General features: G+C 48.0%; 1 protein-coding gene across 5 annotated transcripts in view; it reads left to right on the forward strand.

The window, feature by feature from the left end:
* The first annotated feature begins 289 nt into the window (after positions 1 to 289).
* The window catches only part of LOC103758042 (excitatory amino acid transporter 4), a 34,418-nt gene continuing 19,228 nt past the window's right edge, over positions 290 to 15,479 (forward strand). For 4 of the 5 annotated variants that reach the window (XM_029963922.1, XM_029963920.1, XM_029963921.1 and 1 more), the window contains exons 1-3: positions 290 to 386; positions 6,236 to 6,320; positions 10,244 to 10,365. The gene's annotated coding sequence lies outside the window, so the exon portion shown is untranslated. Of the gene's footprint in view, positions 387 to 4,912; positions 4,935 to 6,235; positions 6,321 to 10,243; positions 10,366 to 15,479 lie in introns of those variants that run through there. The other variant, XM_025896193.2, reaches the window with a different exon arrangement.

Here is a 15,479-nt window from a genome sequence, read left to right on the forward strand (position 1 = left end):
AGCCACTTGCTCTGCATTTCCTTGTCCTTGCTGTGATCAGAGGCAGTGGGTGCCTTGTGGCCATTAACAAGTGAGACACTCCATGGTGTAGAAGTGTTAGAAGTGAATAATGTTTTATTTCTTTATTTGCTGTTTCTGTATCATTTCACTGCATAGTACTGCAAGGGAATCAGCAATGGTGCATTCAAAGTGGGAAGCATAGTTTCCAGGATTTATAGCTGTGTAATTCCCATGGGATTTAGTCTCACTGGTTAGCACTGGCTGTGTGCTGGTGACCTGAGTGACATTGTAGCACGAGGCTTTCTGCTCAGACACTCGCATGCTCTTCTCATCTCCTCACAGGGAACTAAACAAACCTGCCATGAGCACAGCTGAAGATTTGGGAGGTAAGAGCGTGTGTGTGCATGGGAAAGCACCAGCAAGAGGGGAAAATACGCTCAAGTCGGAGACAGCGGTTTGTGCTGGGAGCACACGAGAGCTTTCAGACCCTCAGCCAGGATTCCTGCACTGTTGAAAGGCTGGCATTCCTCGGGGTTACTTTATCATTCATGTCTTTAAGTAAGAAGAAACTGTAAGTTGTTTGCCCAAGGTAACAGGTTTTGAGTGAGCAGAGGTTGTCCAGAGCCGATCACTCCAGAGGTGCAAGGAATGCAAACAGCAGGGGAACTGGTTTCTTGTGCTCAGCATGGCCAGAGCTGAAGGAGAGGTCAGTTCTGCTGGTCACCAAGCTGGAGCTTTGCCCTTCATGTTGCTCTGCATTGAGTGTCAGCAGTGCTAAAAAAAAAATACTACAAAGCAGAGCCAAGTAGGCAGGATGTTGTTCCAGAGGTACTTCTTATCACAGTGCTAAAAGAGGGCTGAGCAGATAGAGTAGGTGTCCTGGCAAACGTGCACAGTTCATGGGAGCAAAGAAAAGCAGCAGCCTGGCAAGCAGATAAACACACTGCTGGTTTGCTTCCCAAGTGCTTCAGCGTGGTCTGCCATGATGAAGAGGAGTGGAATTTTCCATCTGGTTAGTCAGCCAGTGTGTGCCATGCTCCTGGCTCCCCACCCTGGCTGCTTGCAGATGCCCGTTTAGCTGCAGGCTATGAACGGTGAGATTTCTCAGGGGCTTCTCCTAGGTCAGGAACAATCACTGGAAAAGTAGATCAGAGAGCTCACAGAGGAGGTGGCCTGATAAGCTGGAAACGTGCCTTCCCTTTGGCTCAGTTTCTGTAATGAGCTGTGAGACAGCTTGTGTTGCCTCTGTTGACAGAGTGCAGCCAGCACAGCACCACTCCAAGCTTCTCTGAGCAAGGATTTGGGCCCCACGTGCCTGCCTGAGCTCCACCTGACACCCACAGGCATCTGGGGCCACCACATCTCCCATCCTCTTTATGACCCATGATAGGGAATGGGGAGAAAGTTCCCTGTCTGGAAACTCAGCAAGGGTGCTCGGCTGGAGGCAGGAGGGATCCTGAACAGTGTGACTGCCATACCCAGCTGTGCTGTGTGCTGGCACAGGACTGCCAGCTTGGAGCACCCTTCCCATGGATGGAGACCTTCCAAATCACAGCCCAGCACCGGCTGTGTGTGCTGCCTGCGTGGGCCAGGGAAATTCAGGCACCAAATCTGTGCCCCAGGGGGTGAAGTGTGGACAGCAAACCCTTCTGTAGCACCAAAAGGGAACAAAACTATCCCTGAGAGACTAGCTCTGGACAACTGTTCGAAGGGAAGGCCATGCTTTCCACTGTAATACTTCAGAGATGTAGTAGAAAAAAAGTAGGAAAAGCTTAGGAACAGGTTAGGAAGCTCAACCTGTTCTACTGTTAATTTGAAATCTGGTTTATTGACTTCAGACTGCATTAATATATTCAGGTCTATAATAGAGTGATCTGGCAGAAATCCTGCTGACTGTACAAGATCCAAAGATGGGCAGATAGCTACATACACCTTTGGTGTAACATACCATCCTCTGAGGACAAAGACAGTTTGGCAAGGAGATGCACTGAGTGTCACCAGCAGTCAGAAAGAGGTGATTCTGAATCTTTGTGATAAAGCTTCCAGGAGATGCCCCACAGCAGGAAAGATGTGGAGATTCCTTCTGGATCTGGGAACCTTCGAGTTCTCCACCTGGGGGTCTTCTTACAGCAAGGCTCTACCCCAAGGTGAACAGATGTTTTGTCAAAATTAGGAGCCTAAGAAATATGACAGAAGAATGTCATTAAAAGAGTGAAATAAAGTCTCTGGAGAAGAGAAAGGTAGAGTGTGCTTTTCTTAGAGAGAACTTGAGAGAATTAAAGACCAAGTCCATCAGGAGTGGTCGAAAGCAGATGGTTTTAGGGGATTCTGAAATTCAGTGAAGGAAAGCCAAGGGTGGAGATTTCCTCTAGAGCTCTGTGTTTTCTGAAGTCTTGCAGTTTTTAATTCTCCTTCCAGAAAGCCACTGAATAATGGGGTAGACTCCTAATGGAAAGCAAATTGCAAAACCAGACCTCAGAAGTCAACAGAATCCTTCAGTCTGTAGTCTAAGATCTCACCTGGGAGGAGAGGAGGAACCACGTGAATCTTTGCTGAGGGAGGTGATGATTTAAGGGGGCATCTGGAAAAAACTGGGAAGTGCTGCAGTCCCTGTGACAGCCCCAGGATCATCCACCTTTACTAAGATTTTCGTACCCCAGACCTCATTTTCATTTTAGCCTCTAAGACTGTGTCTGCAGGTGCTGTGTGCACGAGTGCTGGCTTATCCATGGTGATTAAGCTCCAATCTCTTGGTGTGCCAATGCCAGCATTGCCATTAATATCAGGAAGTTCAGGTCAGCTCCTGTACAGCAGCAGCTGACTGCTTCTTCCTACTGATCATGTCTCATTTCCAGGGTCAGGCAGATCCAGGCTTATATAATTTGCCTGAAATTCTGGTGAATTCATGACCACCAAAAGAGAGTAATGCAGGTTCCGAAATTTTTCTAAATAGTATATTCCACTTAAAAGAAAATTAATTAACACAGGGCTATTCCTGTCCTGAAAAAGGAGGTCAGACCAGATGATCACACTTGGTCCCTTTTGTCCTTGTAATACATATACACATATACAGCACTGGGAGCTGCTGGGGAAGAGCACAATGCCAGTGGTGATACCATGCAGAAAATGCCCATGAAAATGGGCCAAGTTAAATTTGGACAAATATATCATCAAAGTAGCAGAAGTAAAGCATTTCCATCCTGTTTTCCCAGCTTGGAGAAGGCAGACTTAGCCCACAGTAGCATCAGACTAAGCTACTTGAAACGACAGAAGGGCTTTGTGACATCCTCCAGCTCTTACAACTCACTAATAGAGGATGCCCAAGTGAAAGCTGGGTGATGTTGCAAAATCATGCGAGCTGTTCCCCTGGAGTAATTAATCTCCAGTTCAGACATTTCAGATTATTAACATAGAACAGGGTGTACATGAAGGTGCTGTATTGCAGAGTCTCATCCACAGAAAAAAACCACGCTCAGAACAAATAATAATTGTGTCCACTGGTGTTCAGAACACTGCTGCTGCTTCCAAGGACTGTTTGTTGTTGGTTTTTTTGTATTGCTTGGCTACATAAAAAATACACTCAAGCAATATGGTTTACCCTAAGTGCAGCTCCTCTCAACACAGTTGCTCTTCCAGTTTTGGCCTTCCTGATACCACAGTTGTCCTATGGGATAACATCATCCTGCACTGAACACTCAATTTCTCCCTTCATGGCTTCCCAGGGACCTTCTAACATCACTCAAGCCAGAGACTGTTCCAGAGTGATTGCCTCCAATCCAACAACCTGTGTTTCCCAAGAACCCAACTCTCATTCTTGAGTGGGATTCCCTTCTCCCTAACCATCCTTGGTTGCCCCATCATCACCCAGCTGTGGTGGCAGGGGAGGCTGGGGAGCCAGGGAAGAGCAGGAGGGAAGTGATGCTGGGGAGGGAACAGAGCAGGGAAAGGGCAAAGTGAGAAAAACTGCAAAGGTTTATTCACTAGGAATAAGCCTGGGGACAGAGCACCGATGTTTGAGGGAGGGTTTGCTGCCTCTGTGAAGGCAGAGAATGGAGATCAATACAGCAGCAAAGATGCAAAGGTTATTGATGGGTTAGAAACCATGGAATCATCTGAGAATGGTCATTTCAGAATGACCAAAAAGGGGGTGGGATCAGTACACCAACTGAAGTGCACCTACACCAATGCCAGCAGGATGACAACAAACAAGAGCTGGAAGCCACTGCAGAGCAAGAAAACTGTAACTGGGGGAGTGGCTGGACTTGATGGTTTCAGAGGGCTTTTCCAACCTGAACAATTCCCTGGAACATGGAAAAAAACACCTCAGATTTGACCCTCATTACTTGAAGACCACTCAGAAGGAATGGAGTGAGATCAGACAAGGCAGGACAGGAAGGGATAAGATCAGATCACATTCACGTCACTCTACTGTGGATATTCAGCTAAACTTCCAGTCTGAATTGCCTCTTGCTGGGTAGATAGCAGTTTTGAGAAATAAGGATCTGAAGAAAGGGACAGGGAAAGGCTCAGCCATCATATCTACTCTGGCTTCTCCCTCCTTCAAGGGCAGCTGTGGCAAGGCACATCCACCTTGTGCTGTATTGAAGACCATCCTTCTCCACAGCAGGAAATTCTCTTATTGAAAGAATTTGCATGACAGTTTCAATGAGAAATAATATATTTGCAAGGGCAATCCCTAGGAGTCATGCTGTCCATGTTTCTGGCAGGATGCATTTCCCAGTGCTTCAAAGGGGGTGTGAAGATGGGCCCTGAGAAATGCTTCTGCCCACGTGAATTCACTTGTGAGGTTGCACTGCATGTCTGTCCATAAAGCAGCCAGAGCAATTGGGCACGTCTGGAATTCAGCTGTCCAAACTTATAAGTGACTGCAAGAGAACTGCCTAGTTCCAGCAAAGAAGAAGCATCTCATATAGGTGAGAAGAGTTGTGTAATTGTTAAAATGCCAGGCGAGCACAGAGAACGCAGCTCTGGTACTTTGCTTTTATGACTGTTCTGCTCCAGAGGCAGAAAGTGATTTTCCAGCCACTGTGACAGAGAACACAAGCTCTGTGCTAATATTCAGGCAGGCAGCTGATGAGTGTTGGCATCCACCCTGAGACTCCACCGTGCACAGAAAACCGCAGCAGTGCAGAAGAGAGAGCTGCCCAAGCTGGGAGGGTGAGAACCAGGGTGGGCAGTTGTGCAGGACAAAGCACAGCCAAGCACAGGCTGCAGGAGACAAAAAGCAGAGGTGTGAAGGAAGGAGACATGCAGACTGCTCATGGAAGGGGAGAAATTAAAAAGGTGCCACATTGCCACTGGAACTGTCTCTGTGCTGCACAAGCCATGGAAGAAAGCTGCATTCCCAAGTCATTGAGTTAAATACAGGAGAGTTAAATGTACAAATACAATAAGGCAAGCTAAAAAACAAAGAAAGTCTTCAGAAAGAACATTTTTATGGCATGAAACCTGAATCAAGTCTCTTTCAAATGGATCAAGCAGTTTGTAGTGTGGCAGACAAGCATGGGGCTGGGAGGAAGAGTCACAAGTAGATTAGGGCAGGGAAGAAAAGCAAAATCACTCCTCACCCCTATTGTCATGCTGGGGGAACCAGGTGAGTTTCCACCAGGGAATATCTCAGGGTGGCAGCAAGGGATTCATTCTCCAGTGGCAGTGCACTTTCTCAAAGTGTTTGAGAAAATGGTGTTTTGGAAATGTCAGGCATCACCAGAGCAACCACTGCAAAAATCTGCAGTTCCCACTGGCTGGGCCTGGATAGTGATTTACAGAGATTGTTAAAATAAAAAAAGGTACATAGCAAATCACACAAACTCCTGAAGCAGAACTCCCCTTAGGAGTGTGCAGAACAAGATCCCTGTGCACCTGGGAGAAGCAGAGAGCATGAGCTGGGATTCAAAATAGCTGAAACGCTTCAGTCACATCCACTCTCAGCAGAACCAAGGAGAAAATGAGGGCACTTTTGAATGACAGAAGCTTCAGGAACTTGCAAAACCCTGTCTCACTCATCAGTTGAAACTGCCCAAGCCAAAATTTGGGGTAATAATTTTTGTCACTGGATATAGAGTTTTTTAACTTCACCTTCTTTGTTTTGTTGTCCCATCAGAAATTCTAACCAAAACGTCCTTGCAGGTGCTGTCAGTGAGAACAGCACTGGATGCTCTTTCTCTTTTAGCCCTCTGGGCCCTCTTCTACTTGGCCTTTGCTTTCCCTCCAGGCTGCATCCAGGACAATGCACCATGACAGCTTGGCTACACGGGGATGCTGCAGAGCACCATGAGAGCTACAGTCTATAAAACAAGGTAAAACAATTATGAGAGGCACTCACATGAAGAAATTATTACAGCTCAGGTAGGAGTGGATTTACATCGGTCTGCTCCAAAACAAAATTATTTTTTTTTTTTACATTTCTGAATTTTCCTGAACTTCATGTGTTGTAAGAGTTGAAATTTAGACTTTTTGTTAAAAAATAGGGCAAAAATAGATGTTGAAATATTGGCATTTCCCATAGGAAGGAAATTCCATTATTTGAGCAGCTCTGTGAAACACAAAGGATGTTCATTTGCAGAAACTCTACTAACTTGTAATGAAGGTCGCAGCTGCATAATTGGACTCTGCTCCCAGGGCCAGTGAGCAGTGTAGGAGACAGAATTAATCCCAACCCCCAAATTAAGGTTACTGTAACAAGGAGAACAAGACTACAGAATTGCAAAATCCAGGGAAGGAAGGGCTGAAGGATTGCTTAACACACAAAGAAATCACATTTTTCCCCACGACAATTAGCAGCTGGGAATATCCCAGTGGCTTTTTACACTGCAGCAGAAGACATCCATGTCCTAGGACAGGTCTAGGTGTGAATGGCCCAAATCCATCCTCCCAGTCACCCACACATTCAGGTGACAGGGCTGCCACACTTACCTGCCATTCACTACTACTACCTGCCTCCACTTCTCTTAAGGACTAAGCATGGTCCTTAAGGGTTTTCTTTTCAGCAGTTCAGATAAATCAAGCACTTTCAAAAGGCTAAGAGCTTGCTGGAAGTCAGTGAAGCCATGGGATGGTGGGTACACCTTCTGCTTGGGTTTTGTATCCCAGCCCTGCAGCCTCAATGCCTCCTCTGAATTGTGTGTCCAAACTGGGTGTGCTGTGACTGCCTTCTAACAGACACTCACATGAGAGTTTTAATTTATCATTATTAGTCAACCCTTAGCCCACTTTTAGGTGTCTTGCATTTTAAAGATCCATTGGATAACCAATCCTTCTTAAAAAGCAGAGATAATAAAGAAGAAGTTGCTTTACTGGAACTGCAAACCTCTCCTTTAGACATACAAACCCTTTGTAAAAATCTGTCTGATTAGTCCTTTGCCCAGAACTTCACTTTTTTAGGACTGGGGTCTTTCCAAGTTGGGCAGAGATACAGACTGAGAATGTGTTTAAAGACAGAATGGGCGCTCTGTGCCTATGTAACATTTTTAGTCTGCTTTTAGGATTAGAATAAATCATTTTGAAAGGTGCTTTGAAAGGAAATCTCGGGGGAGCTGATTTGGGAAAGCTATTCCAGGCTGTTTCCCATCAAGCCATTCCTTTATCTTCAAGTGGTTGTGCAAGGATAGTGTCAGAACAGCCTCTGAAAGGTGACTCTGTGACGTGAGGTGCAGTTTTCATGTCTTTTCTCGTTGCCTCTCTCAAGGTGACATTGTGAGGTTCCTTTTTACCCGTTGTTGAAAACTCAGAGCATCTCCTGGCCTCTGTGTAATGTGGGTGATCAGACATGCCTGGCACTCATAGAACGAGGAGAGACTTGTGGGATTTGGCTGACCAGGGGATTTGTTCCCCAAGGATTGGTCTACCCTGGGAAGACTCTGCCTGGGCATCAGGCAGCTCAATCCAGAGGGAGCAGAGCTCGTCAACTCCTCCATAGCCTCAGGCTGCTGCTCTGTGTCCTATTTAATAACTCAAACTTGTCTGGAAATTGCCACAGGTGCAAGTTGAAACGAAACACGGGAAAAAAATGCCGAAGGAGAAGGTTTAAAGCATTTGTCACTGTGAGTTTCTGGCTTAAAAAGGCCTGTGGGTGCTAACCTGGGGATTAAAAACGGGCAGAAATTAGTACAGATTCTAGGAGCCAAGCTGAACTTCAGGTGTAGGAGGTGGAAAGGACAACCATTCACTGTTTGCCAAACACTGCTGCCTGAGGTGGAATCAGGGAAACACAGGGCAGCTGAGGGGTGGCCAAGTGCGTGGCAGCTCTGCCACTCTCTGGGTGGCATCAGAAATGCACTTGTCCAGCCTAGGAGTGCTCTGCTGCAGGTCACCAGCCAACAGTGCAGCTTGGGGCTCTCCTGCAAGAGCAGCTGCCAGCCAAGCCATGTGAGAAGCAGGGGCACGAAGAGTAGGAGATGTCCTTTCTCTGGGACTGCCCCAGCAACAGCCACTATTGTGGACCCAGCAGAAGAAGCAAAGGAGACCAGCCATGCACCAGACCAGGCTGCCATGGTCCATCTGCCTTTACCTCTGTGGCTGGGCTGGCTCTGAGCCACATTTCTGCAGAAGGGTTTTGGTGTGTGGTGCAGGCAGAGAGCTGGAACCTATTCCCCATAACCAGAGACATTAGTTTTGGAATAAAATTATGTTCTTGTGTAGCCCATTCCAATATGTGCTTGGCTGGAAAGATGACTGAAATTTTGCAGGGCACAGGGATTGGGTTTCCAGTCCCCATTTAACACTTGCATGATCTGAGATGTGATTGAACCTTCAATAGGAAGATTAAGGCCATTAGTGCTATGTGAGCCACCAAATCTTGTGAAGACCAAGCAATTTATTGGGTGCAGAGAGTTTGTCTTTGTCTCCTGATGCAGCAATGGTTCCGTGTCCGTGCTAATGGAGCAAGTTTAAACAAGGGAGAATGACAGAGATATTCGAGATCCCAAACTCCAGCCAAGTCCCACCTAATCACCATCCCTGTTTCTGGTTGTGCTCAATGGTCTTTTCAAACCTAAACAATTCTGTGAGCAATGTCTGAAAAAGCCAGTTGGTGCTGGGAGCTGCTCTCTGTAATGTGGAATGAAGAGGTCCAGCTCTCTTCTTCCTACAGAGCTGATGGGGGCACAGGGTTTGGGGGGATTTCAGTACCAGGGCCCTCTGTCAGATGAGCCTGGTGCTTTGGCTTTGACCTACTCCTGGCTGGATGAGTTCAAACTCTGTGACAAGCTCCAGCTGTAGACACAACACATCAACATTGGTGTGCCAAAGCCAGAGCACGCAGCAAAGGCCCCAATGAGGCCACCTGAATTAAGGAGAAGGCTACTTTCAGGAAACAGCTTTTATGTCCATTGTGAGTCATGTATCTGGTAGGAATAGAAACAGAGGGGCTGTTGTGACTTTGGTGCTGTGCTTGGTTTTTTGGACATAATTTTTCACTCTGCTGCATTCGGAGGCCAGCACAGGCTGGTGGGGCTCACACCTGCAACCTGACTTGTGGTTCTGGCATGGTGCACTGATAGAAATTTTGAAATGTGGGAATTCTATCCAAGAAATCAATATTTAAGAAATCAGTGAGTAAAGACAGTGGAAGCTTTGCCTGCTTCCTTGAAGGCAGAGTCTGTCTCCCTTAAAGACTCTGCTGCTCATGTATTTCCTTTGCACGCTCAGTGAACCGATTCCTCCTCACGACTTGCCTCATGCACCAAAGGGGAACTGCAGCAATTTGGCTGAGGCACAGACACATGCCCATCCCCTCAGGCTGATCTGGACAAACCACAGGGGTGTGTCTGGACCTCTGAGGTCCTGTGCACACAGACTAGACCAGTGAAGGATCTGCCTGTCCAGTATCCAGCTGTTGCTGCTGGCTGTACTTGTGCATGCAGCCTCCCTCGTGGAAGGAACCCTCATGAGGGGCAGGACTGGGATGGGGATGAGATCTGATCTCATTTAACAGCTGCCCTGCTCTCTGTTACTGCCAACTCTCCTTGCAGCTTGTGTGAGGAGGCAGAAGAAAGTGCAAACCCACTGGTACTGCGAGACCCAGAATGGGCTCCATGCAACCTCCTGGTGACAGGTGCTTTCTGTGCTTTGGTCTCCTGCAATCATCGAAGATTTTTTCAGTCTCCTCCTACATGCCACTCCCCCACCCCTTACTGCCATGTATCCTGAGCATATTACAGTCTTCCTTTCCTCTCTCAGGAGGTGCTGCTCAGAGCTCTCTGCTAACACTGTATCTTTCTAGAGAGAATATCCTGCTTCCTGCCTTTGAGCTGAAAGAACTAAAGAACGAAACAACTCAGAATAATCCCCCAAGACGAAAAAGACCCGCTGCCCTCCCTGCTTGACAACCTGTGCTGGTTCCAGGTGAGTGGTTTTGTCAGCGAATCTGAATGCATGAATAAGAGTGGTGCCAGCTCCAGGGGCTGAAGCAGGGAAGGAGGGTAGCAGGAGATTTCCTTGGGCATGTGCATGAGAGAGTGGCAGGGATAGCTCTTGCCTGCTTTAGGACATGGGGCTGCCCAGAGGGGAGTGCTTTAAAAGTGGGACTGTACGTTCCAGGCTGGGATTAAATGCTTGGTGGGCAGCTTGAGTGAGACAACCTTGTCACAGGACCTTGGCATGAGTAGGGGGCAATGGGGAGAGCACTTGTCCTCCCACTACTGGACTTAGGCCCCAAACCCACTGTTCAGCTGGTAATCACTTGGTCATTTTAGAGCTTAGCTGGGCTGAAATTCCTGCCTGTTTCAGATTCCTCTCCCCCTAGCTGGTGCTGTCTTACAGAGGTGGGTCAGTGGATGGGCCCTGGGCAGATCTATTCTCCTCCTGGGTCCATTGTTGTGGTAGGAGTTGTCTGGGTGGGAGCTGGCTGCCAGGTACCAAGTGGAAAACAGAGATGCCCTAGCACTTCACTGAGCAGGAAGCCCTGCCAGGGGCTGCTATAGCAACACAGAGATGGCTGAGTTCACCCCAGTTGGGCTTGTGAATGGAAATTTTCAGCACAGGCACTTTGGCTGTACTGCTTTGGGCTGGTACTTCCCTTCCCAAGGGCAAGCAATGGGCCAGGCTCTAAAGGATCCAATAGCATCAGGGGTGAGGATGCCTCCAGCCAAGGGGGCTGTGAGTCCTGTGAGGACAGAGATCCTGGTCCTCAGGATTGAAAAAAATGTCCAGCCAATGTCCAGTGGCTGGATTCAATGGTCCTGACAACAGGCACTGAGCTATTGATGGGGGGAGGTCAGGTGGGAGCAGAGACATCCACTCCTTTGCTGTCCTTGCAAAGACGGTCGGTGCAAAGCACCCGCCTGACTCAGCTGTCAGGGGGGTCTGTAACTCCCCACTCGGGAGTTCCCGTGGTCTGCCCAAAAAGCAAGTAGGATTTGACAGCTGCTAATGGCAGTTTTCAGACCACTGAGCAGAGGGGCAGGTCCCTTCCCTCCCTCGCAAGCGCCGAGCCTCCCCTCCCACCGCTCGAGGACGGGCTGTTTAACTCCTGCCCTCTCCCTAAGTGACCCAGCACTAGAAATCCACCTTGGAAAGACTGGTACAGCTTTTTCAGTGACCCCTTGCCTTGCCCTTCCATGTTTGCTGAGCTTGTGCACAGCTCTTCCCAACTCCTCTCCTTCTGCATAGATTCCTCCCTCTTCTCCCACTTCGGGTGCTTCCCCGCTGCTACCTGTGGAGACTTCAAATCCTGGTGGTTTCGATTTTGAACATAAAGCAGAGTTTCCTTGGAGATAAGAGAAACAGTGATTCCAAGTGGATTATTTCACAGTCTCTGGCTGGCTTTCAGCAATGAAAACAAAAAAGGGAGTTGTGCTAGCAGAGGGAAGACAGACCCTGGGGTAGCCTTGGGTGAGGGGGATGCCTGGCTCTGACATGCTTTTCCAGGGTCATCCCTTTAGCAGCATGGCTTGACTGAGTGCCACATGCCAGGCCCATGGCACAGTGTGACAGTATGTGCTGTACCAAACATCTCTGCCTTGGGAATATATTGCCTCTCTTGTCCCAGCCCCTGGAGTCTGGAAAACCTGGGAGAGGCTTTGCGGTGGACATTCTAATTTGGCTGAGTTCTGTCACTCCCAGGAGTAAAAGTGGCTAATTAGATTAACCCCTTGTGTGCTCTTCTACACAGACATTAGCAATAGTAGGACAATGGTGTAAAGCACCAGCATTTCAATCACTGTCTCCCACCCATTTGTTCTGAGTGCTGACAACTGGGTTTATCCAGGCCAAGAGCCTGAGCCCTCTGGAGGCTGGAGCTCTCCCCTGATGTGTTGGCCATGCAGATTTTTGCCTTCCTCGAGGCAGGCTATTTGATTATCAGCTGATATCTCTTGGACACCCTAGCAATCAGAAAGCTGTGCCAGGTGCTGTGCGAGGGCAGAGGGAGCAGGCACGAGCTGAATGGTGCTCTGTCTCATGACAGAGCACAGCACAGGGCAAGAAGGCAGACACAGTCTTCATCTGAAATTTTCTTTACTGTCTCCAACCCCACACACTGTGGCAGGAGTGCCCTGTAATGCCATGCCTTGCCAGTGCCCAGGACCACCTTCTTCCCCAGAGGAATACAGGAATATATCCCAGTGGATTCACCTGACCAAAGGCTCCCCCTCTGCTGACACACCCCTGAGCTCCTCACTGTCTGTCCAACAGCCACAAATGGCTCTTGGCTGTTTCAATGAAGTGGCATTTTCTTGTTCATCTTTCAGTGTGGTGCAGGAGTGTTGTGCAGGGCTCAGAGGGTGAGAGAAGAGTGGAGAACCAGACCATGGCCCCGTGATAATTATACATGTAAATGAGCTCCAGGACACTTCCTGGACAGGATGTGTCAGTGCTGTCTGAAGTCCTGAAAGCCTTGTCTCACAGCACATCAGCAGAATGAAGGTCACAGCATGGCTGAGGTTGGCAGGGACCCCTGGACATCATCTAGTCCAACTGCCCTGCCCAAAGCAGAGTCAGTCACAGCTGGTTGCTCAAGCTTGTGTCCAGACAGCTTTTGAATATATCCAAGGATGGAGACCCCACACCTTCTCTGGGCATCCTGCCTCAGTTAAGTCTGTCTTGCAGCGACAAAGACTTAACTTTATGCTTAAGAGGAATTTCCTGGTACTTCAGTTCACATCCAGCTGGTCACTCATCTGGTCACAAGGAAACACTGAGAAGGATCTGGCACTGTCTTCTTCACACCCTCCCTTCAGGTGTACATTGATGACACCCCCCTCCCCAAGTCTTCTCTCCTCTAGGCTGAGCAGTCCCAGCTCTCCCAGCCTTTCCTCACGGGAGATGCCCCAGTCCCTCCATCACCTCTGCAGTCCTTCAGTGGACTCCCTCATACTGGGGAACCCAGACCTTGACACAGCATGCCAGCTGTGGCCTCACCAGTGCTGAGTGAAGAGGGGGAGTCACCTCTCTCAACCTGCTGGCACAAACACAGCAGGGTTTCTGGGCCCTGGTTCTGGTACCATCCAGGATGTCCCAGGAGTTCTGTGGTCCCAGGGGTGATGTACTGAATGCAGGCACTAAGAAAAGGCTGCACTGTTTTTTGGGTTTGATGTTGACTTTTTTCTGAACCATGTAAAGTAGTCAAATGTATTTCCTCTTCCCCCAGCCCAGCCTGACCCTGACCCTGGCCTGGACAAAACCAGGCCAGAGATGTCTGCAGTGTCCCCCCATGCTCAGAACACTCACTGCCCTGTGACACCAGAGCTGTTGCATGTCTCTGGGGTGAGGGCAGAGATGTGCACAGGCTTGAAGTAAATTTTTTTCTCTATGTGTAGTTTCTGTTCCCGTTGTAAAGGTGTCCTAAGGCATGAGAAGCTCACGTGAAACATCAGGTTGTCCCCTCTGTTTCCAAACATGACAGTGAAACGGGTTCTCTGTGGGCAGCAGAACTGTCTGTTGTCCTCAGCAGAATTCAGCACATCACTGCCACACAGAACTGACATCCTCTGGCCAGCACCACTGCCCTGGGCTCTGAGGAGATGTTTTCCACAGGAAACTGTGCCCTCTCTTGGCCGTGTAGCTCTGCATGTGCAGACACAGCCCACCTCCTCCAGAGGCAGCTGTACAGCACTGGGCTCTGCACTGCACCAGCACTGCCCAGGGACAGGCACCACTCCCTGGGGCTCTGCAGGGCTGCCCCAGCACCATGGCACAGGCAGACACAGAGTGTATCTGCCTGCCCAGTGCACACACCACATTCCTGACCCATAAATTCCTGAGCAAAGTCTCCCTTTCACCTCTGCTGGCAGCCTGGCACATGCAGGGCTCAAGGAGAAGCTTGCTTGTGAGCTCCCATGGACACAAACCACCTCATTACAGACAGTGCAAAACCTTTCACCACATGAAAAAAAATTAGAAATACTTACAGCCTGCCTCTTGATGCTGCTGTTTGAATAACTGAGTGCAGGAACATTTCAGCGATGGCAGCTTTATAAAAGTCAGACTTGGCTGGGTTTTCTTCTGTAGCTCAACCTGCACAAAAAAACAAAGTAAGAAGAAATTGAAGACTTTCACAGCAGCTTTCCTAGAATCTGAGTTAAATGCAAAATTTCCTCAGCAAACAGCTTAAAAGTTGCCCCAACAATTTCTTTTTTTTTTCTGTTGTTCTGATGTAGCAATATTTAAGATGTGCATATCGGTTTCTGAGAACTGAAAAATCTCCACAGCCTTGAGCATTTGGTGTTGCAACATGAAAGCTGTATAATTCCCACAATTATGGGAATTCATGCAATTCATGCCTGGACACTTTATCACAAGACAAAGTCTGAGATTACTTTCACCCTAAATTCCAAACACAGCACAGCACTGTTCCAACTACTAGGAAATAAATTAACTCTGTCCCAGCTGCCACTCATCCTCTCAGGGGTGGAGCATGCTCTATATTTTCTATCCCCTAATTTGTCCCACAGTAATTCCTAGTACTGTTTCTCTGTCAGCCTGTGCTTTTCTGTGATCTTTCCAGTATCTTTTTGAGTCATTGGAGTGTACAATTAAGAGTTTTTCTTTCTATGTTTACTGCTTTTCACTTATTGACAAAGCAGATCATCCTTCCAGTCAGTTGTGAGCAGATGAACAGCTCAGCCCTCTGCACAGTTTCTTTTGGGAAGAACTCACAACTGAGATCTCTGTTGGTGGACTGTCATCACAAGCAGTGCTGACAAAGGGATCTCCTCTTTCATCCCATGGTATATACACTGCTTTAAAAACCTTTCATACATGATCCTTGATAAAAGATTTTTAAAAACTCTGGCTGATCTGACACTGAGGTTATATCCTTAGTGATGTGGGTTTTTCTTCAATTAGATGCATTTGAAGATTGCCTTTTACTCCTCCTTTTCTCCCTAGTTCTCCATTTTAATAAGCTGGTCTTTTCTCCAGGAGAGGGGCACGGACAAAGATGTGTGTTTTTCCAGAGTCTGTAGTCAAAGCATACATACAAGATACAGTTTCAAGATGTTTCTCTGCTGTGTGGAATA

This window comes from Manacus vitellinus, unplaced genomic scaffold, assembly GCF_001715985.3.
Source record: "Manacus vitellinus isolate BGI_N305 unplaced genomic scaffold, ASM171598v3 scaffold_64_pilon, whole genome shotgun sequence".
NCBI classification, from domain to species: domain Eukaryota; kingdom Metazoa; phylum Chordata; class Aves; order Passeriformes; family Pipridae; genus Manacus; species Manacus vitellinus.